Below are 23622 nucleotides of genomic sequence, written 5' to 3' on the forward strand. Positions count from 1 at the left end.
CCTAGAACAGTGCCTGGAATATAGGAGGTGCTCAGTAAATATGTGTTGAATGAATGCGTGACTAAGAAGCCATCAGATTTGTTGTGTCAGGCACAGTGGCTGGTGCCCCCTTAGAAACAGCTTCATTTACTCCTTGCAAGGACCCAGTCAGAAAGTATTGTCCTCATTGTTTTACAAATGACAATATCATATCGAGTCACGGAGACAGAGCACAGAGCTGGTGAGTGACACAGTCAGGAGCTGTGTCCATTCCTCTGACCTTGGTGCTGTGCGTGGTGAAGATGGGATGCAGATAGAGGGGTCAGCAAGGCACCAAGGCTTCCAGCCTCTGAGCCATGGAAGAGCAGCAGAACCACCGACAGAAGTGGGAATGCAGGGAAAGAAGGCCAGTATTCTAGAAAAAGAAGCAGTGGAGTGATTAAATGTTGGATCAAGTAAATAGGGGGAAATCCTTAATCTAGAGGAGGGTGACTAAATAATATACTGACTAAATAATATATTGTCTGCGACCTTTCTGAGAGTCGAAGTGGGCACTATTAATTAAGCTGGAATGACAGACATAAATTGGGACTGTCCCAGCAAAGGGTGCCAGGGGTCATCCTGGATTTAAGGAATTTTGGAGAGTTGGTGAGAGATCATGTCTAAAGATTTGGGTGTTTCCCTGTGAGAGCGACATAGGAGAAGCCATGAGGACGGGGTTCTCATCATCATCTTGAGGGAAGAAGGGAATGTCAAGGCCAGCTTCTGGACCTTCCCATAGACAAGAGCGGAAGAAGAAAGAGGAGTCTGTGAAAGACCCAGCAGAACCAGAAGGGAGATGAGCAGAGAGATCAGCAAGGGTGGTGGACAGGAAGGAGGGGCAGTGGGTGGAGGCCATATTTTGCAGGGCAACTTAAAAGTAGGTCAGCTGGAACTTGGCAACAAAACAAGATTAGAGAATCACTTGCTTTTTGATTTTGTAACAAAATCATCATCTGTCTCCACAAAGTGCTAACAGGCATTTAATTAAAGTAGATTGAAATTAATTTTAATTTGAGGGCTTTTTTTTTCCTGCTACTGCCCTCATTATATTTTGAGATGCTTCAGGGTGCTTTCAAAGACTGGATGAGGGTTTGGTGCCCCAGCCTGAAGTTTTCTTGTGCCTCTGCATGACCTGAGTCACTAAAAGATCCTATATTTAGAGTGTCATTGACACAGATAAAATCTGTGTCCCAGGTGGAAGATACAAACGCAAAAGGGGATACTTTAGTGATTTCTTTGGGGTCAGGAAGACTGAAAATCAAGTTTCTGGGCTAGTATAAGTAATATTGCCTAAAACCTGGTTCTTCTTGGTAAACTACAAATTTTGATAACTTAATTATAAGTATAAGCAGATGTTTTCCTATCCCAGCCTGTTACCTCAATGCAAAAAGGGTGTGTGTGTGTGTCATTATGTGTGTGGGGCAGGGGCAGCCAGGAAACAAACAAAACCTTAGTTCAAAACATTGAAATGACAGCATTGACAAAAATGCTGTGAAGTATGCCTACCAATAAAGTTGTTTTTTAACGGGTGGTTTGTCATGTGATGGTTAAGGAGTGAGAGCTAGGTCACCGACCACAACATTTTTGTCTGTCTAGTCATGATTAGTCCAATTGGCTCAAGCCAGAAGGGGTCTTTTCCAGGTAGACAGTATGTGTGAATAGCACGTGGTTTAGAGTTCTCAGTTTATCCAACAGTAAAGGCACATGATCAGGGCCCTGGAAACAGAATCTATCCCTTGCATTCTCTGAAAGGAAGTCTTAATAGTCGTGTCTGGCAGCAGCAATCAGGCAGTGGATACAGAGCAAGCCTTCCCCATAGTTTCTTTTTATCACAGCAAAAGTGTGACTGGGCTGAAATCACAGTGGCACATAACTCCTGGAAACCAAAAGGAATAAAATCTCACAGGAATTCAAAGGGAAGAAAATCATTAACATTGAGCCAAAGCCTGCTGGCATGCATGACAGAAATCAAATAGATATAGAGGGCTCCTCTGAGAGGAGAAAGTGCATGACTCCAGGCTACCCCTGCACAAGATGGTAATATCAATACCTAGAACTGGTATCAGAAGCATTCTGTCTGAAGCTGGTTGTCGTGTCCTATCTGATGAACGTTTGCAGCCAAGGCTGACCTTGAGCAGAGTGAGGGAGCAGGGCTTGTTTTTGGCACACTACCCCTCTTGGCCCTTCTCAATTCCACCCTAAACAATGAGTCCCCTTAAAGAGCTTCATGGAAGGCTTTACATTTAAAATAATTTCTCAGAGGCATATGGTATGGTGTCAATCGTGTTCAATACTCCCTTCCTTTTCCCTTTTATCACCTTCCTCCCTCCTCCTCTCCTGTTGCTCCCATCTGTTTTATTTTCATGGTTTTTCTTTTTTATTCTCTTTCACCATTCTTTTCCTTTCCTCAGATATGAAACTGGAAGAGAGAGAGAGTGAAAGAGAGGGAGAAAGAGAAAGAAAAGATGTAAAGGAAGGAGGGAGAAAAGACAGGGAAGAAGGGTTGTCTGTTACCTGTAGGTTGTAAATCTGTAATGTTTGTTGATCTCAGGGATTTCTTCTATTGCTGGTGTTTGTTTTCATCTCATAGCGTTGTTGGGAGGATTAAATGTGGGGTACTTAGCCCAGTGCCTGCAGTGTAGTAAGGTCTTAATAAACACTAGCTGTTATTTAAAAGTTTGCCCTTGGATAATATCTTTATATCTAGGGCATTCCATTTGAGTGAGGATTTCTTCAATTCTCTTAAAAAGTTCCATTTTCTGAAATTCTTTCAGGGTAATTGATGTATGTGTGTTCATGCATGCGTGTGTGCGCACACACACTCTTTCTTTCCCTCTTTTTTTTTTTTTTTTTTTTTTGTGGTACGCGGGCCTCTCACTGCTGTGGCCTCTCCCATTGCGGAGCACAGGCTCCGGACACGCAGGCTCAGCGGCCATGGCTCACGGGCCCAGCCGCTCCACGGCATGTGGGATCCTCCCGGACCGGGGCACGAACCCCTGTCCCCTGCATCAGCAGGCAGACTCTCAACCACTGCGCCACCAGGGAAGACACCTTCCCTCTTTTAAAGAAGGGTCACAGAGGAAATACAGAGGAAAGCCAATGCTTCACCTTGGTCTAGTAAAAAGATTTTCAAAAATTTCTGACTGCCACGACTGTCACCTCCACATACATGCATCCACATAAAAGAAAAAACAAATTTTCAATAAGCAATACTTGTCTTCACTACTTGCACTACTGTGTTCTGCTCTGGTCCATTCTCTTTCATTAGCAAAACATGGATTGTCACATACTAAATTAATTTCATGACCCATAATGGGTGTCACCTGCAGGTAGAGAAGTCGAGGTCTAATAGATACATGGACTTTGCTGTATCCCACCAGCTATGTCCTCACTCTGAGCCCACCACCCTTACCCTGACTCCTCAGACTTGTCATAGTCTTAATTCTTCCATTTCCTCCTTTTTGTCTTCCAAGTTAAGAAAGAGCAAATCAGAAATGCCTTTTCTTTTTCTGGTCTTCCCTTCCCTTATCTCCCTTTCTTTTTCTCTCCCTCTTACATCTCTTCCACTCCCTAGCAAGAAATGGTCATTCTTAATTTCTGATTTCTGAAAAAAATGACAATAATAATAACAATAATGACAATGCTAGCAGCAGTCATAATACAATGATAGCTAACACTCATTTCATGCCTGGTTTGTGTCAGACACTCATCTAAGTGTTTTACAAATTTTAACTGATTTAATACTCATAAACACACTATGTAGTTGACTATCCTATAATTACTCTGAAGGAAGCATTACCTGCTCTTTTCTTTCAACATCTAGTCAGAATGAGGATGACTCACATATTAGAGAGTCTGGCTAAATACTTAATCAAATAGAAATGATGGTAATATTATAGAACAAACAACTTGCTTTCATATATCCTGATCTGGAAACAACAGCTAAAGATCATGACCACAAACCGAGAATCAGTAAGCCTGAGGCCTGGTATTTGCTATTGTTTAGCTGAAATTCTTCTTGATATACTGCAAACTTGTGAAGGTAAACATATTATAAAACTTTAGTCTCAGGCTTCCCTGGTGGCACAGTGGTTGAGAGTCCGCCTGCCAGTGCAGGGGACATGGGTTCGAGCCCTGGTCTGGGAGGATCCCACGTGCTGCAGAGTGGCTAAGCCCGTGTGCCACAACTACTGAGTCCACACGCCACAGCTACTGAGCCTGCATGCCACAACTACCGGAGCCCGTGCTCCGCAACAAGAGAAGCCACTGCAATGAGAAGCCCGTGCACCGCAATGAAGAGTGGACCCTGCTCGCTGCAACTGGAGAAAGCCCGCGCGCAGCAGCAAAGACCCAATGCAGCCAAAAATAAATAAATACATTTATAAAAAACAAAAACAAAAAAAACCTTTAGTCTCATGTAAACATCCACCCAGGAAAGTTCCTGTAGCATTTGTTGTTTAATTGTTGTTTTAAAGCTGTTTAGTAATTTTTAGTAATTAATTTTAAAAAATTTAACAAGTAGCAATTTTTTTCTGATTATAAAAGTAATATCATATTCACTGTTAAGATTCTAGAACATCCAGTCAAACGTAAAAATGAAAATAAAAAATGACCCCAAATCCCATCACTCAAAGACAACAGCTATTCACATTTTGATGTAGTATGTGTTAGGCCTTCAGACATGTTTTGTTCAGACTACACATTATTTTTAAATGTTTTTCATATAAAAAACCTAGATTTCTAGCATCTCTTGATGCTGAAAACATCATCAAGATCTGACAACACTGGGGCCACATTCCTGCAGGGCAGCAGCTGATGGAAGCTGAGAAGCAGCTGCTTTGGGGGCAGGGGAGGGCCCACATACTCCATCTATCCCAGTCCCGACCACTGCCACTTTTCTTACACTCAGCTTCATCCACTTGTTATTCTCATGCCCTGGGAGGGCTTTTGAGTTTTCTCTCTTTTCATTTGAAAATAATGCTTACCCAACATTTAAGGTCCAAAGCTGTACTATTTGTGGGTGGTGGCCATGGTAACAAAGAGTGATAGGTAGGAGGCAGTGGCCTCTTGCTGGAGAAAGTGGGAGAGCAGAGGTCTTTGACTTCTGCTTTGTCTCCTGGTGTATCTGAAATTTAAATAAGCTCTACATCTAGAGGACTAATTTCCTTAAACACTTCCTAAATCTATTCTGCATATTATTTATATAACTTTGGCCATGTTCCTATGAACTGATGAGAGTGACTTTATTATGCTAAGAAACTACTTCCTCTCTCTGTGCTTTCACACATTGCTTAACAGTGAAGAGAGCCTGGTAAGGCCCAGATCACTTCTCCTTAAACCCCCCATTTCCCTTTAGGCCTAGGTCTTGGCATTTGACCCAGCCACAGAGATATTATAAACATTCCTCCATGTTATTAAAATTATTTACGAAAATAAATTTTAGTGGCTGAACAATGTTCGCTTATATGGATATAGCACATTTTCCTGCCCTTCTTTTCTAATGGGTGAGGTCTCAGGGAGAGGCAGGTCCAGTGGGAAGACATGTCCATTAGGGGAAGAGAGGAAACAAGAGGTAAGGACAGGGTACCAACCAATAAAGAGATTCTAGAATTGGTTACTTTAAGAGGCAGAGGTCTAAGATAAGCAGAGAGTCCAAAAACTAGAGTTCCAAAATCAACAGGGTAGATGACAAATGGGGCCAAGACACCCTGTCATAAACCTGCAAGGAGGTCAGGGAGCAGATGACCAAGGAGTGACGAAGCCAGTTGATGGGAAAGTGAACCCATAGTAACCTCTGAGAGGGTTCAGTCATAATTTACGTTTTTTATTTTGTTTTGGTTTTCTTTTTTAGTGAGATTCCCATTCCTTCTAGGTCAATTTAGGAGAGCTGATGCAGAGTGTATAATAATTTATCCATTCCTCTAAAGTTGAACGTTAAGGTGTTTCCAATTTTGCACTTCCATAAACAACGTTGCAATAAAATCTCAGTGCATAAGACTATATTTTGGGTTATCACTTCAGGATAGATTTGTGAAAATGGAAGTACTTAATTCTTTTTAAGAACATTGGGATATATTGGCAAAATGTTGCCATTAAGGTTGTTTGCATTTATTCTCCCATCAACAGTGTTTCTACGTTCTGCTTCGTCCCCTTTAAATAAACTTGGTCCACCCACATAAATCTTTGAATGAAAAGCTGCCACTGCCATCTGTATTCCATATCTGGAATTTCTCTAGGCCGCTGGCTTTCAAACTTTTTTGACCATGACTCACAGTGAGAAGTAAATTTTACAAAGTGACTCAACACATATATGTATGTAACTGAAACAAAAGTTTCACAAAATAATCACTTTCGCTTCTTCTATGCGATGCATTTGGTCAAAGTCCATTCTCTTCTAATTTAATTTTTAAAATAAGCTCATCATGACCCATTAAATTGATGTAATAACTCTCCAATGGGTCATTACTCTGAGTTTGAAAAACATCATTCTAGGACAATTTCTGTTTTACAACTTGACTTCTTAGGACTTCAACTCCTCTCTTTTCTCTACTCATGTAAGCCCCAGGGTTCCATTGTTCAAAGATCCCTTTAAATTGATGACCTGTTTCGGATTTGCTCAACTGGATTTGACTGTCACTATCCTCTAAGTCATGTCTTTCAGATTCCACCCTTTGTCTTGGGCACTCAGTCCCAGCTGTGCCTCATCCAGCTCCCGTGGGACCTGTCCTGGGCTGGCATGATCTCTTCATGGTTCCCTCTTGACAGAAATGGGAAATCTGACAGGGAATGAGAGTTCTTGTCACACTGTGCACAGAACTGAGCACCACCACTGAAAAAGAAAGATCTTGCCTAGACCCCTCTCAACCCAGACAGCCACATGTTGATTCCCTCATTTCCTTCAGTCTCTGCAAATGCCATCTCTCCAGAGAGGTCTTCCCTGACTACGGCATCTCAAATAGAATTCTGGTCATTCTCTGCCCCCACACCTTGCTTTAACTTTTCTTTTTAGTTTTTATTGAGGGTCTGACTATACCTTGTTTGCAAACATAGAATGTAAAAGCAGGGAGATATTTAGAGGCCAGATCTGGTTCACCCCACTAATTTTACAGGGAGGAGATGCAAGCTCAGAGAGGTAAGTAAATATTCCATGGCAACCTAGCTTATCTGTGGCAAAGCTGAACTAGAAACCAGATTCTTGGATACTTATTAGTTCCTCACTGGTTTATTGTACAGCCCTAATCCAGGCTGTGGTCTTTATGATGAGGTTTTTAAATTTTTTTTTTTTTTTGCGGTACGCGGGCCTCTCACTGTTGTGGCCTCTCCTGTTGCGGAGCACAGGCTCCGGATGCACAGGCTCAGCGGCCATGGCTCACGGGCCCAGCCACTCCGCGGCATGTGGGATCTTCCCGGACCGGGGCACGAACCCGCGTCTCCTGCATCGGCAGGCGGACTCTCAACCACTGCGCCACCAGGGAAGCCCAATGATGAGGTTTTGGAGGGTGATTTTTGTCTCATAATAACCTGTTGGATGCATTGTGTTAGATTGTATTGTTAGACTCAGTAGTAAATAGTAGTGTGAAAATGTTCTGATGTTTCTCACTGGAAGCATAAATTACTTAGTCCAAAGGGCTTTATCCTCCTCAAATTTTCAGTATCCACTTCCTTATTCCTTGGTCATCTACTCCCCTGACCTCTTTTCAGGTTTCATTTTACACAGAAGGAAACTGAGGCATAGCGAGGTAAGTAACATAGGTACCACCCCAGTTAAACTAAACTATAACATCAAAGGAAAGATGTTAAGTACAAAGATCCAGAGGACTAACTGAGGTTGGTCATAATAAATTTCATGCCATAAATTTCATGCAAAGACATGAGTTGAAGGCTCCAACAAGGTACAGGGTTTAATGACAAATGGAATCAGGAGAAGATGAAGGCTTGCGTCACGGGATTTGATAAAGGAGACAGAGGGGCTGCACAGCAGCACAACTAGGACACAACTGTTAGTTCTGGACAGAACCTTTCAGACTAGGGGGTAAGGTTGGCTGCATGTCCAACCCTCTGATGACAACTTTTGTACCTGTAACAGCTGAGTCTTTGGGGGAGTTCTAGAAGCTCTTCCATGTAGTACTTTCCTGTCCTGAACACCTATGATTAGTGGAAATCTTTATTTTTCACTTTTTAGTTTAGTCAGTCCTATATCTATTCATCATCTTTTGGCAGCAACATTGACATTTTCATTTTGTGGGAAAGGAAACCTCTCTCACTGGTTGCATTCTTGGTGGGACTGTTAACTAAGATGCCCGGATCACACCCCAGGGGAAGGTGTAAGACTTGAGTGAACCTAAATGGATGCTCCCCTGGGAACCCAAGTCTTGATCAGTGAGACAAGGAGATTGAAAACAGTTGGACCTCACTTATTCCCATGGCAACACTGTCTAGACTATTGCAATATCCCTGCTACAGAGACCCTGAAGTGGTCTTGCTTTTTGTTCTCTGCTGAGCCTGGTTCTCCAGCCTTCCCTTTGATTTTGTGAACTCCCCCATATCCTTCTAGTAAATTTTGTTTTTTTTCTTGCTTCAGTTAGCCAGAGTAGATTTCTGATGCTGACAACCAGGAACCTTGATTGGCACAACGGGCAGTCTGAACAGGGAATTCCAACCATCTCTTTTTACCAAAACTATACTAACAGGCATGTCAATAAACATTTGGTCATCATCCACAAAGTGCCAGATGGTATGCCAGGGGCTTTCATCTATCTTATTTAATTTGACCCTCAAAACAATACCACAAGATAGAAATTATTATGCCATTTTTTCCAATTAAAAAATTGTGGTAAATTATGCATAATATAAAATTTACTTCACAGCCATTTTTAAGTGTACAGTTTGGTGGTATTAAGTACATTCATATTGTGCAACCATTGCTACCACCCATCTCCAGAAGTTGTTTCATGTTACAAAACTGAAACTCTGTACCCATTAAACAATAACTTCTCATTCCCCCACCTTCCCCAGCCCCTGCAACCATCATTTTATTTTTTGTCTCTATGATTTTGACTACTTTAAGTACCTCATATAAGTGGAATCATACAGTGTTTGTCTTTTGGTGACTGGCTTATTTAGCATAATATCCTCGAGTTTCATCCATATTGTAACATGTGTCAGAATTTCCTTCCTTTTTAAGGCAGAATAATGTTCTATTATATGTGCATACCACATTTTGCTATCCATCCATCCATGGACACTTGTGTTGCTTCCATGTTTCAGCTATTGTAAATAATGCTGCTATGAACACGGGTGTACACATATCTCTTTGAGACCCTGTTTTCAACTCTTTTTGAGTATATACCTAGAAATGGAACTGCTAGGTCATATGCTAATTCTATTCTTAAATTTTTGAAGAACTGCCATATTGTTTTCCACAACACTGTACCATTTTACTTTCCCATCAATAGTGCACCATAGTTCCAGTTTTTCAATATCCCCACCAACACTTGTTATTTTCTGTTTGTGACATTTACATTTAATGTATGTGAGTTGGTAGCTGTTATTTAATTTTATACGCAAATATTGAGGGTAAGTAAATTGCCCAAGGTCATATAGCTTGTAAGTAGCAGAGCTGGGATTCAAATCCATGTCCAAGCATCTTTCAATACGTCTGTCTGTCCTTTTCCTTTTCCTCAACTATAACTCTACTGTTAGAAATCTAAAGGTATTCAATAGAGCTAAATTTGTTCTTTAAAAAAATCTATCAGCTATTAGGAAGATTTAGGAGACAAAAAAATTATTCTCAGTCAATATCACAGAAAGCATGTACCTGACTATACTAGACTCTCAAAAGACTTATGGAGTTATAGTACCTCATGACCATGAGATTAATCAATTCAAGTTTCTCATCTTATAGATAAGAAAACAGAGGCAAGTGGATTTCTTTGTTGTCAAGTATTACTGAAATTAACTATTTACCAATAATGAGGTTTAGAGCCAAACCAGTTGAGTTTAGTCATGAGACAGGTGGGACTGGGTAAATTTGTATAGCTCAATTAAAATCAGAGAGCTGAAAGGGACCTTCAGGTCTCTTACAGTAATGTATCCATCTGCCTCTATCACAGAGGCTTTAAACAATATCAGCTGGTTTTTTTCTTTACAGCCTACTAAGAAGGCAATTCGGTCACTTCCTTTGTGAAGCATTAGAGTGTTTTTCACACCTCTCAATCTAATGATATTTTTATATGTAAATGTGGAACACTCTATATGTCTGTTTAAAAGCTAATATATTCTCCTTAAAGGTGTTTAAAATTGTTGTTTGAAAACCAGAAGTGGCCTTAAAAGTAAATTGAAGCATTACTAGGCAACTGAAAGGATTTTAAATAAGTAACCTTGAGTATATTTTCACAACTAGGAATAACCTAAGCCCTAGGTTTCAAAAGTAAATAACTATGGTGAAAAATGGTCATGGGAATGTTTTCTTCAACATGGGAAAAAAATACAGTGCAGATGTGTCAGACTCATTTAGGAAGCTCCACAGCTCAATGTAGCAAATGTTTACTAGAAGCCTCTTACATGTGAGCTACCAAGCAAAGAGCTTTGAGAATACAACCAGATACAACACCTGACTTCAAGCAGCTTGACAACTAGTTAGGGAGATAACACAGCTACACAAACACCTCTGAAAGATATCAGGTGAAAAGTGGTATCAGGTCCATAGAAATGCTCTGTACGTAGAGCAATGCTACACTCCGCAGGGGAATCAGGGAAAGCTACTGAAGTGCCTTTTGAAGGATGAACAGGATTTCGCCAGGCAGAAATAGGGGAAAGGTTATGCACCCAGGAAGTACAGTGTGAACGGAGGCCTACGGATGAACAGTGTACCATACAAACCTTCTATTTCAAGTCCTACACATACTTTAGACCTATCTATTAAAATACTAACCAAGGACTTATACAAAAATGTTTAAAATGGTTGTGTTAAGATGGTGAGAATATTGGTAAATTTATTCTTCCTTATTTTTTAGTTTTGTTTTTCTTTGGAAATGTGATTATATTATGGAAAAATTGTTTTTTAAAAAAGATATTGTACACACCTCCCAAGGCCAGCTCAAATCCTTGCTCCTCATAACTATTCTTGACTACCCTATAAGGTTAAATTTGAATTGGAAATGTTAATATGAACTCCTGATTTAAGGTATATGTGTATGCGTGTGTGCATATATGTATGGGATCTATCCACTGTAAAAGCCTACAGGCAATAATACCTCAGTAGCAACGAGCACACCTAGTGCACAGATGTTGCACCAAGTATCATTTTCCACTAAATTGAGCCAAGACTCTTTGGGGATCTGGGGCAGGGAAATATGACTTAGCCTGGGATATCCCATAGTTCCAGAAAGAAAGAAAGTCCTCCAAGACTAACAGGGGCCTGTTAAGGAGTCAGTTTGAAGGAGTTCCCATTAATTTGGGCATTAAGAAGAAAAAAATGAATGGGGAGAGAGGGTTGGACAAAAAGAATGGAAGAGGAGGAAGAGCAATTGGAGTAGCAGCAGCTTGTTATTCATTTGGTGGGGACTCTTATTTTGACAATCGTATATAAAGGAAAGGAACATTTACCTTGCCTTGCCTTTTTTTTTTTTTTTTTTTTTTTTTGCCGCCTGAGGGCCTCTCACTGCTGTGGCCTCTCCCGCTGCGGAGCACAGGCTCCTGACGCGCAGGCTCAGCGGCCATGGCTCACGGGCCCAGCCGCTCCGCGGCATGTGGGATCCTCCCGGACCGGGGCACGAACCCGTGTCCCCTGCATCAGCAGGCGGACTCTCAACCACTGCGCCACCAGGGAAGCCCTACCTTGTCTTTTTAGGAGGAATTGTAATCTTTCCGTGGTAGAGGAGAGGAAGACTTCCTCTCCAAAGTATGCTAGGTAATACATATTTTAATTTGAACCCTATAAAATTGTTGATATTCACCCATTTTTAATCTACAAAATTTCATCTGGTTCAACCAAATATGCAAAAAAAGAATTAGAAAAATTAACACTTTGTAACCCCAATGAAAAAACTGATTCAGATCAGAATTATCTATGGATGCTGAAACGATTCTCTGAAAAGTTGTTGGGGCAAAAGTACATTCATGGTTCCAAAGGGTCTCTCCTTAGATTACTTGCTTGTTGTAAGAGTGAAAACCCACCTTTACATCTGACTGGTGAGATCTGGCTGACATCACTTTAACCAACTGTGAAGCTTAGCTTTGCTAATGGTGAGACAAGTTAACATGTTTCTTCTGGTATGATACAATTTGAAATTCACAGCATGACCTATGAAGCATTCTAGCCCAAAAATGTTTAAGTTGTGTGTTGGTCATTCTCTATTTGCCCTTATAAGTCCATTTGGCACCTTCTCCATCCTGATCTGTGCCCCTGGCAATGCCTCTCTACACAGTGTATCACCCAGGTTCCCTCACATTTTTGGCTTCTAATTAGATGTGACCAACGGAGGCTCTGGCAGAAATCTGAAGGACAAGGGAGAGAGATTTGGGGTATTTATTCCCTTTTACCTCACTCTCCACCTGGGCGCGCTTTTGGCGGTGGCAGTGTTCCTTTCACATCTACGACTCCTGTTGGGGGCCCCTCTTCCAAAGCCACAGCTGCTGCAGAGCTTCAGTAACACTGCTCGGCCCGGCTGCTTCAAGCCAGGGTGGTAGCTCCTGGGCGCTTCACCACCCCTGTGTTCTCTAGCCTGCCCACATGTCTGTAAATGGTCCCTTCACTTGACTCCCTTCAGTTAAACCCTTGGAGTGTGCCATCTGCTTCCAGTCAGGACTTGGACTGATTCAGCCTAAATCTAATCAGGCCTTTAACAGGACACCAAGACTAGAAAAACAAGTTAAACAACAACTTGAGATAACAATCAGACAAATCCAGAATTTGGGAACATTTACAAGACAGTTGGTCTGGTGTCTTCAAAGGTCAGTATTATTAAAAAAAGAAGAAAACGTTTCTAGATTAAAATAAACTAAGGAGACATAACTATCAAATGTAATGTATGAACCTGGTTTGTAAAATCAGCTATAATATATTTGGGGAAAAAATCGGGAAGTTTTTAGTACTGACTGGATTTTAGATGATATTAAAGAACTATTATCAATATTCTTAGATATGATAAAGGTATTGTAGTCTTTAGGCAAATGTCCTTCCTAAGACGAGCATGCTGAAATATTCAGGGTGAAGTGTTATCGTGACTGCAACGTCCTTTAAAAAGTACAGCGAAATATTTAGGTAGATAAATAATATGGTAGAATATTAACAGTTGCTAAATCTAACTGATGGGGATATAGTGTTCATTGTTATTTCAACTTTTCTATGTGTTTGAAAATTTCATATAAAATAGTGGAAAACATTAGAAAAGAAAACAAAGTTTCCAACCACCTCCTCAGAAATGATTTCTCCTTTTCCCAAATGTCTACAGCTTTTTTTATAGTGCTCATTCGCTTCTTGTATGTATCTCCAACCAGACTGTCAGCTCTTTGAAGATGAAAACTAAGTTCTGTACTTGTTTTTATACCCTACAGAAGCTTGTACATAAAAGTTTAATATATTTAAGCCTAACTCTTTATGACAAACATAGGCATATGTGGTCAGGTTTCTATTTCTGTTTTCATTAATAGAAGGGAAAAGGCACAAGAAGTCAGATAGGATGCAGAGAAGGGCAATTTAGACACTTGAAATTATCAGAGAGCAGGCTTGAGGTCCCTTCCTGCAGGCAATGAAAGCCACATGAAGACAGATATCTTGGAGCCTGACTCCTCACTCTATCAGTGAAAGTTCTGCAACCTTAGACAAATCTTTGGAGGGACCAACTCCAAAGAAAAAGATGCAGGTGATTTCAAACTTAGGGTGTACTCAAGGTGGAGAGAAACCAGTATTAGGTTAAGCCTGAACTGAGAAAAGTTAATTTTGAGTGAACTGCATAACTGAATCTAGTCTTGTATTTAACTCAAATTAAATTGCATGTCAACAAACAGAAATTAATGTAATTTTCTTCCTGGTTAACATTTAGTGCTTTTGGAATGTGTATTTCTTTACAGAAAAAGCATTATTGCGTGGAAACACAGGACAATTTCTATTCATTTGACAGTGCTTAAAAGAGGCCAGTTTTTGTTTTGTTTTGTTTTGTTTTTGAAACACTTAGGTAAATTGCAGGCTGAGAACCTAAGAAAAACTGCCCCTCACTGATTTCTGTTGCTGTCTTTTACTCTTGTGCTGAGATAGTCTTGCAAGCAACTCAGCTTTCATAACCTACATGCCCTGTAAACCTGCTGGAAACTCCACAGCAGGCCAGGGCAGAGAGAGAAGCTCTCAATCAGCTGGGTAGATGGTGTGTGTGTGTCTGTGTGTGTGTGCCTGTGTGTGTGTGTGTCTGTGTGTGTGACAAACCCTTCTGTTTGCTCACCCAAAGGCCATCTCCCACCTTATTTCTAGCTAAGAGGACCCTGATTTTCAGGTATCAGGTACTCAGTATGCTTCAGAAGAGTCAATCATAATCCTATCAATTTGCCAATCTTTGGTTGAAACATGGGCACACAACACAGTCAGGCCAAGGAGGTGGGAGTGGGGGAATCTTCTGTAAGGTTTCCAGAAGTTTCTTTGCTTTTCAAAAAAGACATTTTGAGAAATAGATCAGTTATGTCTCTAGATACTACTGTGTGAGGATGTGATGCAGTATTAACCTGCTGTTAACCCACTCTCCAAAAACAAAAAAAGCCCTGATTTGTGGCATTTGCCTATTTCCATTTCTGTGGTATAATTTCTCTTCCAATGGCCTATTTCAAGCTACCAATAGCTCAGTGACTGGCTGGCAAGTTCAGCAGTTGGCTCTCGGGAGCCTGAGGTTGCTGACTCCAGCCCACCACTGATTGTTCAGAGCTGCTGTGCCCGTATTGTGAAAGGAATAGGCAACATGGTGGCGATGGCAGAGCAGAAAGATGAGAGACTCTAGGTCCTTAATGATACCTTGAGCCATGGAATTAGCCAAGCCTGGAATCTTCCCATCTCTGGACTTCCTGTTACATAAGTTAATAAATGTGCTTATTGCATAAAGCGAGTTAAGTTGGTGTTTGTGTGTAGTGAATCTGGGCTTGACCTGGCTGGTCCATGGGGTCCCATCTACTGGAGGGAGGGAAGCACAGCAGGGGCAAAACTGAGCACTGGATCATGGAAACACTTATCCAATTGGTGGTCAGGAAAAGGGGGTGGTGGAGGGTCATGGGCTATCCAGGTTGAAACAGGATGCTGGCCGGTTGCTGAGAAGAACAGGATGGTGGCTGAGGACCAGCCAGGCTGTCAGTGCCCTTGCCAAAGAGGCTGAAGTTCAGGGCAATGATCCAGCAAGAACAGGCACCGGAACAGGAGTCAGGAAGCCAGGCGGAAGCCCAGACCTGGGAAGGGGTGCCCTGCCAGATGCGGCACAGCATTGTGCTTTAGGGTGGCGAGAAAGGGGGGGCCTGGAGGAAGGGGAAAGTGTAGAGAGAGGCAGCAGTACAATTCCAGAGTTCCAGACTACTCACTCATCAATGGGGCAGGAAAATGTCCAAGGCAGAGTCAGAATTCGCTCAGATGCTGACCAGCTAAGATGGACTATTGGGGGTTTTCAGTAACTGCCATCGATCAGGCTGAGAAAGCAGAAGGAACCAGAGTCTTCTCCAAAGCTGCCTCAGCACATTTGCTTGGTGACATTAAAGAAATGCTGCTTACATTCCTTCCTAGACCTTGAAAAGGGGCATCACTCCTCCCCACCCCACACCCACTGTGGTCACAGTCTCTGGGGTCCTGAAAACATTCACTGCTGAGACTGATGTTTGGTCTTCTGAGAAGTGCTCCATCCTCCTTTGTGTGGGGAAATCTGTTTGCCTGCCTGTGGCAGACGCAATTTCATTCCTCTTATGAAATGCCCCTCACTTACAGTGCAATGTCTCCTGTTATTCATTTACTCCATTTCTTTATTTTCTTTCCCTGTCCATCTGATAACCTATCCATAAGCCCATTCTTCTTCAGCCCAGTCCCATTCATTGAATAACTACCTAAGAAGGACTTTTATAATTGAATTGTATGGAGGAAGTAGGTTCAGAAAGAATGAAAGCTGATGTGTCAACAACATTATCTGGGGATTTTCAGAACATTACTTTCCTCTTTGATTTAGCTTGGAAGCCAAAGGGCAGGAAACTTGCTTCCTTTGCACTCTGTTACTGCTGGAAGTCATGGTTAGTAATCTTAATTTTACTCAGTGGGGTGAGTTCTGTGATAATATCATCATTAGAGAGTAATTAAGGATGGAATCAAACAGGAGAGGAAACCTTCAAGAGTGAAGTTCTCTCAAGTTCATACTCCTTTCCTACCTGTGTAGTAAAGTTTGGCTTGTTTAAGGAGTTCCTCCTCCCAATTAAATGAAATGCTTCAGAGTGAATAAAAGGAATGCTTTTCTGCAATGCAAAACCCATCATAAGCAAAGTCAAAAGACAATTTATAAAAAGGGGAAATATCTGGAACTCATTTCATAGACAATGGCTAATTTTCTTTACATGTAAAAAGCTTCTACAAATCAAAAAGAAAAAGACCAACAGCTGAACCCTGCCCCCCCAAAATGTGCAGATAGTCCATAGAAAAGGGGACACAAATCTTTTTTAAACATATTGAAAGAGAGCCAGCTTCATAATAAGAGAAACAGAAATTAAATTTATACAGACACCCATTTTTCATGAATTAGATTGGTAATGATAAAAAATTAACAAGCTGTGTTGGTAAGAGTGTGAGGAGACAGGCGCTCTCATACACAACTGCTGGGAGACTAAATTGCTACAACCTTATGAAGGGTTATTTGGAAATATCCTTCAAAATCGTGAATATCTATATACTTTGATAAGTCAAATCCAGTTCTAGGAATTTATCCTACAGCTTTATTCGCGGATATAGGTAATGACAAGTTCACAAGTATATACACTGCAGCATTATTTGTAATAGCAAAAGACTGGAAACAATCCAAATACCTATCAGTAAGAGATTAATTAAATAAATTATGACATATCCATATAATGGAACATGATACAGCCACAAAAAATGAGGATACTCTTTATGTACACATGTTGAAAGATCTCCAAGATATTTTGTTAAGTGAAAGAAAATTAAGGTGCAGAAAACTGGGTAACAAAAGAGGAAAGAATACTTATACTAGATAGGCATGTATTTGCTTGTATGTACATAAAGTATGTCCAGGAGGATATCCAAGAAATTGATAATACTCAGTCCCTTGGTGGAGAGAAACTGGGTGCCTGGGGCATAGGGTAGAAGAGAGTTTTTTCTTTTCTTTTTTTTTACTTTGTATCCCTTTTGTTCTTTTTGAGAATGTCCTGCCAATTCAAATTAGAAAATAATAATTTTTAATAAGAGCAATGCTCTGACACAGATTAAAACTGTAATGGCCTAAATTTATTCAATCTGTACTAGATCCTCAATTTTTCCAGTCTCTTTTTAAATTGACTTTAGTGGCCATCCATCCTCCATGTATGCACTTACCCTGCTCCTCTATGTGCCACACATTTTCCATCTCTGCTTCTGACCTCAGTGTGTCTCTTGATTTCTCCTGCAGTTGTCAGGTAACAATCCCTCCAGCTGGATATCATTTTGTAGACCTCTTTTCTCTATGTGCCAGACCTGGGGCAATCACCTCAATTCCTGCTTCAACATCTCCACCCCTAGAGAATGGAAAATAAAGTCCTGGTTGGGAGTTAAGGAGGAAGCAGCAATCTCTGCAGGGAATCAGGCAACTGACAGAGCAGGGGTTAGCAACCTATACCATGTATGTTGCTAATGGTGGGCAGTGTTATTTAAGAGCTGGAATTGTAGAGAGGGATAACTGTATACATGGAAGAGCAAGAAGAGTCTACCTTATGGAGCATGCAGTAGTGAGAATTGGAGGTTTGGGTTCAGATTCTGGCTCTGCCACTTACTGGTTATGTGACTTTAGGCAAGTTTTCTCAACCTTACTTTTCTCCTCTAAAAAGGGGTTCTATGATGGTTAATGTGGCTAAGACTGCAGCAGTCCACCAAAATCCCATTCTTGTTTTCTTTTGTGGTAATAGACATGTAGCTGGGCACATGGCTACTAACATATTTCCAAGTCTGCCTTACTGTTAGATGTGGCCAAGGGACTAACCCTCTGCCAGGGCAATGTGAGCAGAAGTGTGTGTGACACACTTGGCTCTGGGACATGAGACTCCTCCATGCTCCTTCCCCTTCCTACAAGCTTGAACCCACAGCGCCCCAACCTTGACCATGGAGATGAGGACAAGACCATAGGTAAGAGAGCAATGACTTGGAAAAACCTGGATCTCTAAACGAACACACAGAGAAGACCTGCCAGCCCACCTGGAATACCTGTCCACTGTTACAAGAGAGAGAAATGATCTCTGACTTCTTTAAGCCACTCCGTTATTGTTGGGTGTCCTTGTTACCCTAGCCTTACCCTAACCGATACAGTTAAGATTCTTTATGTTGCAAGTAACAGAATGCCCAACTCAAACTAGGTAAATTGATAAATGGTGTTATTTGACTCCCATATATCAGAAAATTTAAGAAGTGGGGAAAACTTTAGAGTCGTTTGAGTCAGTTTTCGATGATATCACCAGAGAATGGATTTCTTCCTATCCCTTTGCTCCACCTTTTGTGGAGTCAGCATCACCCCATGACTGGTTGTTCTGAATGGCTAAGGTGATTCCAGGCTTCACAGTAACTCACCACACCTTCCAGGAAGAGAGAGGAGAGGAGAGGAGAGACAAATGAGCTTCTTTCCAACACTCTCAGCAAACTTCGTATTGACCCAATTTTGGTCACATGTCTTCCCTGAATTGTGATCAGAGGATGGGCTTATACTGATCAGTTTAAGACCATCCACCTGTCCCACCTCTTAGCAGCAAGACAAGTCAGTTTCTCTAGAACATATGGACTATGTGGAGGAGGTATGGGCACCCTAATAGAAATTGGGATGGTTACCAAGATAACAGGGACAGGATGTTGGGGAGGTACCACCTTGTCCACTACAGGGAGATAGCAATTGTTTTGAACATTAAATTGAATGAGATTATATATCAAGGGCCTAGCACAGTGCTTGGCACATAGTAGGTGGTCAATGATTGTGAATTTACTCCTTCTTCCTAGATCTAGTTGGCTGTGCTGCAAAATGGTAAGGAGTTAGAAAAGATTCCCTCTTTGGGTGGCTTGAGGCTATGTATTTGGAGGACAAGTAAAACAGGATTGTGATGTGCATACACAGAGAAAACACCTCTCAGTTTCAAGATTTCTGTCATCAGAGCAATTATTGGTGGGAGTGGCCCATGCCTGCCCCCATCACCTGACACTAAGGGAATAAATAAAAGAAGGCTTGGCACCACCCTTTCAAGGCTCCCTTCCACTGCTGGTTATAGATGCTCACTGCTCTGTCAATTTATAAAGACCCAGGTTTGAGATTTCAGAAGGGGCTGCCTGCCCAGTAGCTTATGTTACCTGTGCTGCTTCAGGCAGGATATTGGTTGACAGATGTATTTGGGCTCTTCTGTTGGTTTTCTGCCTCAATCCACCTGCTAGAGACTATATAACATAGTTAAAAAGTTCTGGGCTTGAGTCTGAGACCCCACTTTCCCATCATTGTGTGATCTTGTGTAAGTAATTTCTTTATGCCTCAGTATCCTCATCTGTAAAACACGGCCTCAACTCTTGTTCTACTAACATTTTAGGTTGTGAGACTCAAAGAAATAATGTATTTGAGTGCACTTTGTAAATAGAAAGAAATTTTAAATGAAAGGAGTTAGCAAACATAATAATGGAAATACTCTGCTGGTGCATAAATTTCTCCATACTAAGGGCCTACCTGGGGGCTTGGGAAACAAAACTAGTTGAGAAAGAACAGGCCAAGTGAGATATTTTTGATCACAGAGACAGAGGATAGGGCTAGGTTTAATGAACAATTATGTATTGATTGCCTAGGTGTGTTTGTTATAGGTATTTTACATGTTAGCTAATTTAATCCTTTTAATAATCTTGTGAGGTAAATATTATTATGCCAGCTTTACAGATGGAGAAACTGAGCCTGAGAGTGGTAGTAACAAGACCAATGTCACATGTTTAGGGAGTTGCAGGCCAGGATGTGAAAGTCAAGTCTGTTTAATCACTAAGGCAAGTGAGGCCATCAGCTGATTCATCAGCAAGAAAGAAATGACCACCCAGGATACTGTACCCAGGTGGACTAGCTTATACAAGGAGACAGTCATCCAGGGGCTTATAATAACTCTTTCGTTTGCCTATTCATCCATCTAACCCACAAACATTTTCTGAGCACCTCTCATGTAACAAGAACTGTGCCAGGTTTAGATAAAACAATGAACAAAATACAGTTCCTGAAGGCTTCAAGAAACGTTGGTGCAGTTGAGTAGCTTGTCAGACGCTCATTTATCCTCAGTTCAATTCTGTTAGGAAAATTTCTCCTATTGCTTGGTCAATCTTAAAGTTTTAAACATTATTGTTCTGTAGAAATGGTCTGCTTATGCTGCTTCCTGCTGGAGAATGGCTAAGTCCATAATAACTGAAGATCATATAACTCAATGATTTCGTTTCAGAGGCAACTGCACTATGGTTTTGAAACGGTAATAACTGCCTGTTGCTCAGGGGATTATCTTATTGTCTGGCAATGGTTATGAAGACAGTGGGGTTTTAAGAGGCCATTCAATAAGAGTGACAGAAGGAACTATTTTTAAATTTTTCTCTGAATGACTCTCAATGTGAGAATTTAATTCAGAGCCCATAGAGGTCTGAAAGAACTTCTCCGATCAATTCAAAGTCCTTAATGCTGAAAGGAGACTGAGTTGTAGAACAATATAGAAAACTGAAGATGTGGCTCATATATTAGTACAGTACTGTTTGCTTTCAGAGATCCTGGATTAAATGGAGACAAGTTGGGTGAGACCCACAATTAAGACAGCCACTGAAATAATGTTTTGTATCTTAATTGAAATGAGCTGCCCTCTTTTCTTTGCCAGGTATTATGCAAATAAGCATCCCAGTCTGAAAAAATTCTACAATTTTAGCTGTCTGTGCCAATGTCATTTGATGAAAGTTTCTTTTCAAGGGGAGAACCTTACTTTGTTAAGCACCTACTGAGGACCAGAGGTGTACATATTTTGCTCATTTAACACTCACCACAACTTTGTGAGTTAAGTTGTGTTTTCACCATTTTACAAAGCTCTTTCCCTTACTCAGATTCACTGGTTCATCCAGCAAATTTTTACTGAGTGCCTACTATGTGCCAAGCATGTTTTAGGTGCTGGGGATATAGCAGTGAACAAAAACCTACCAATGTCCCTGCCTCGTGGAGCTTTTATTGTAGTGGGTAGAGACAGCACTAAACAGATAATCTGCAAGGCTTTGGAGCAAGTTCTGGGGATAAGAGGAGTAGGAATACTAGGTGGTAAGGGTAGGAAGATTTTGTGAATTTATATAGGATGGTCAGTGTATTAACTATATATTGCCCCAAACTTAATGGCTTAACAAAAAAAAACCTTATTATCTTACAGTGTCTGTGGGTCAGGAACTGGGTATGGTCTACCTGGTGTCTCTGCTTCAAGTCTCTCAAGAGTTTACATTCAGTGTGTCAGCTGGAAGGGTTGGCAGCATTCAGTTCATTTTTAGGCTGTTGGATTGAGGGTCTCGGCTCCTTGCTGACTATTGGTTGGAAGCCTCCCTCGGTCTCTGCCACTGGCCTCCCACAGAGTGAGCAGGCAAGTGAGAGATGAGAGTGTACCCAAGATGCAAGCCACCGTCTTCCTGGAAGTGACACAGTAATCCGGGAAGCGACATCCATCACCACTGTCTAATTCTATTCACTAGAGGCACGTCACTAAATTCAGCCCACAAGTGTTGGGGATTATATAAGGGTATGAATACCAGGAGGTGGGGATCACCTTAGAAACTGCCTACCACAGTTAGGGAGTCTCTCTAAAGAGAGGACATTTGAACAGAACCTAAAGGAAGTGAGGGAGCAAGCATGGCTACCTGGGAGAAGAGCATTTTAGGCAGAGGAATAGCTAGTGCAAAGGCTGAAGGGGAATGGTACGAGGTCAGAGAGGTGGCACTGGATTAGATAACGTAATTTCATGTGGGTCCTTGTGGGGAATTTGGATGTTACTTTGAGACAAGAAGGCTTTGGAGGGTTTTGAGCAGAGGAGTGACATGACATGACTTGACTCTTGTTTTAAGAGGATCACACTGGTTGCTACATGGAGAGTATAGTGTGGGGGAAGCAGGCACTGGGACCAGTTAAGAGGCTATTGTAGTAATCCAGTGATGATCATGGCTTAGACCAGGGTGAGACTATTGGAAATGGCATTAAGTGGTTGGATTTTGGATGTATTTCCTAGTAGAGATGACAGGATTTGCTGATGGTTCAGATGTGGACTGTGAAGAAACTGAGGAGTCACTGATGACTGAGGTTTTTACATTTAGCAACTTAAAGAAAAGAGTTTCCCTTTACTAAACTGAAAAACACTGGTGAAGGAGCAGGTTTTGAGAGGCAAAGTATCAGTCAGGGGGGTTATACATGTTATCGTAATACTTCTTAGACCTCCAAGTGGAGATGCTGAGTTGGCAATTTTATCTATAACTCTGCTCAGGAGAGCAGAATGGACTATAAATACAAATTCAGAAATTCCCAGCATTAATAGGGCATTTAAACCAATGCACTGGATGAAAATACCAAAGAAATTAGTGTAGGTTGAGAAGGCGAAAGCCCTGCGGATTGAAACCAGGGCACTCCAAGGTTTAGAAATTAGGAAGATAAGGTCAGCAAAGGAGACTGAGAAAGAGTAAGTAGAAAGGGAGAGGGACACCAAGAGAGAGGAGTGCCCTTTGAACTAAGTGGAGAACGTGCTCCAAGGGAGAGAGTGCGCTCAACTGGGTTAAATACTGCTGTTAGGTCAAGCAAGATGCGAACAGACCACGGACTTGGGAACATGCAGGTCATGGTGGCCTTGATGAGAGCTGTTTCAGAGGAGTGGGAGAAGGACAGAGCAAGTGGAGAAGGTGAGAACTGAGGCTCTTCGGAGAAATTGATGTCTTCTGACAATTAGTTCACTGAGCCACCTGCAACAAGCTCCTGGGGTGCTTCTAAAAAACTCAGATGTCGGGGCCCCACTCCAGAATCTCAGGGGGTAGCACCGTGGGATCTTCATTTTTAGCAAGTCCTACTGTTGATTCTGAGGCACATTAAAATTTGAGAACCAATCTCCTGTTCTATGCACTTTATCCTACGTCTGGTAAAGTTGCTATCAGATTTAAGCCATGTCAAGTATGTTCCATCTGTGTAACCCAAATGGTTGTTTGTCCTGGAGGCATTCCTATATTTCCCTTTAGTGTTTTTATTTTCTGAAGTTTTTAAAGAAAACCTGGCCAAAGAAATTCTACAACCCTAAAGAATAGCCATAGGTAAATAAATCTCCCTTCCATAAGGTTCCTAGGAACTTCACGAACTTTGAAATTCTCAGAATCGACATGTTAGTTCCCCAAGGGCTCTGGAA

The sequence above is a fragment of the Neophocaena asiaeorientalis genome, unplaced genomic scaffold, assembly GCF_003031525.2.
Source record: "Neophocaena asiaeorientalis asiaeorientalis breed wild unplaced genomic scaffold, Neophocaena_asiaeorientalis_V1.1 scaffold134, whole genome shotgun sequence".
Taxonomy (NCBI): Eukaryota; Metazoa; Chordata; class Mammalia; order Artiodactyla; family Phocoenidae; genus Neophocaena; species Neophocaena asiaeorientalis.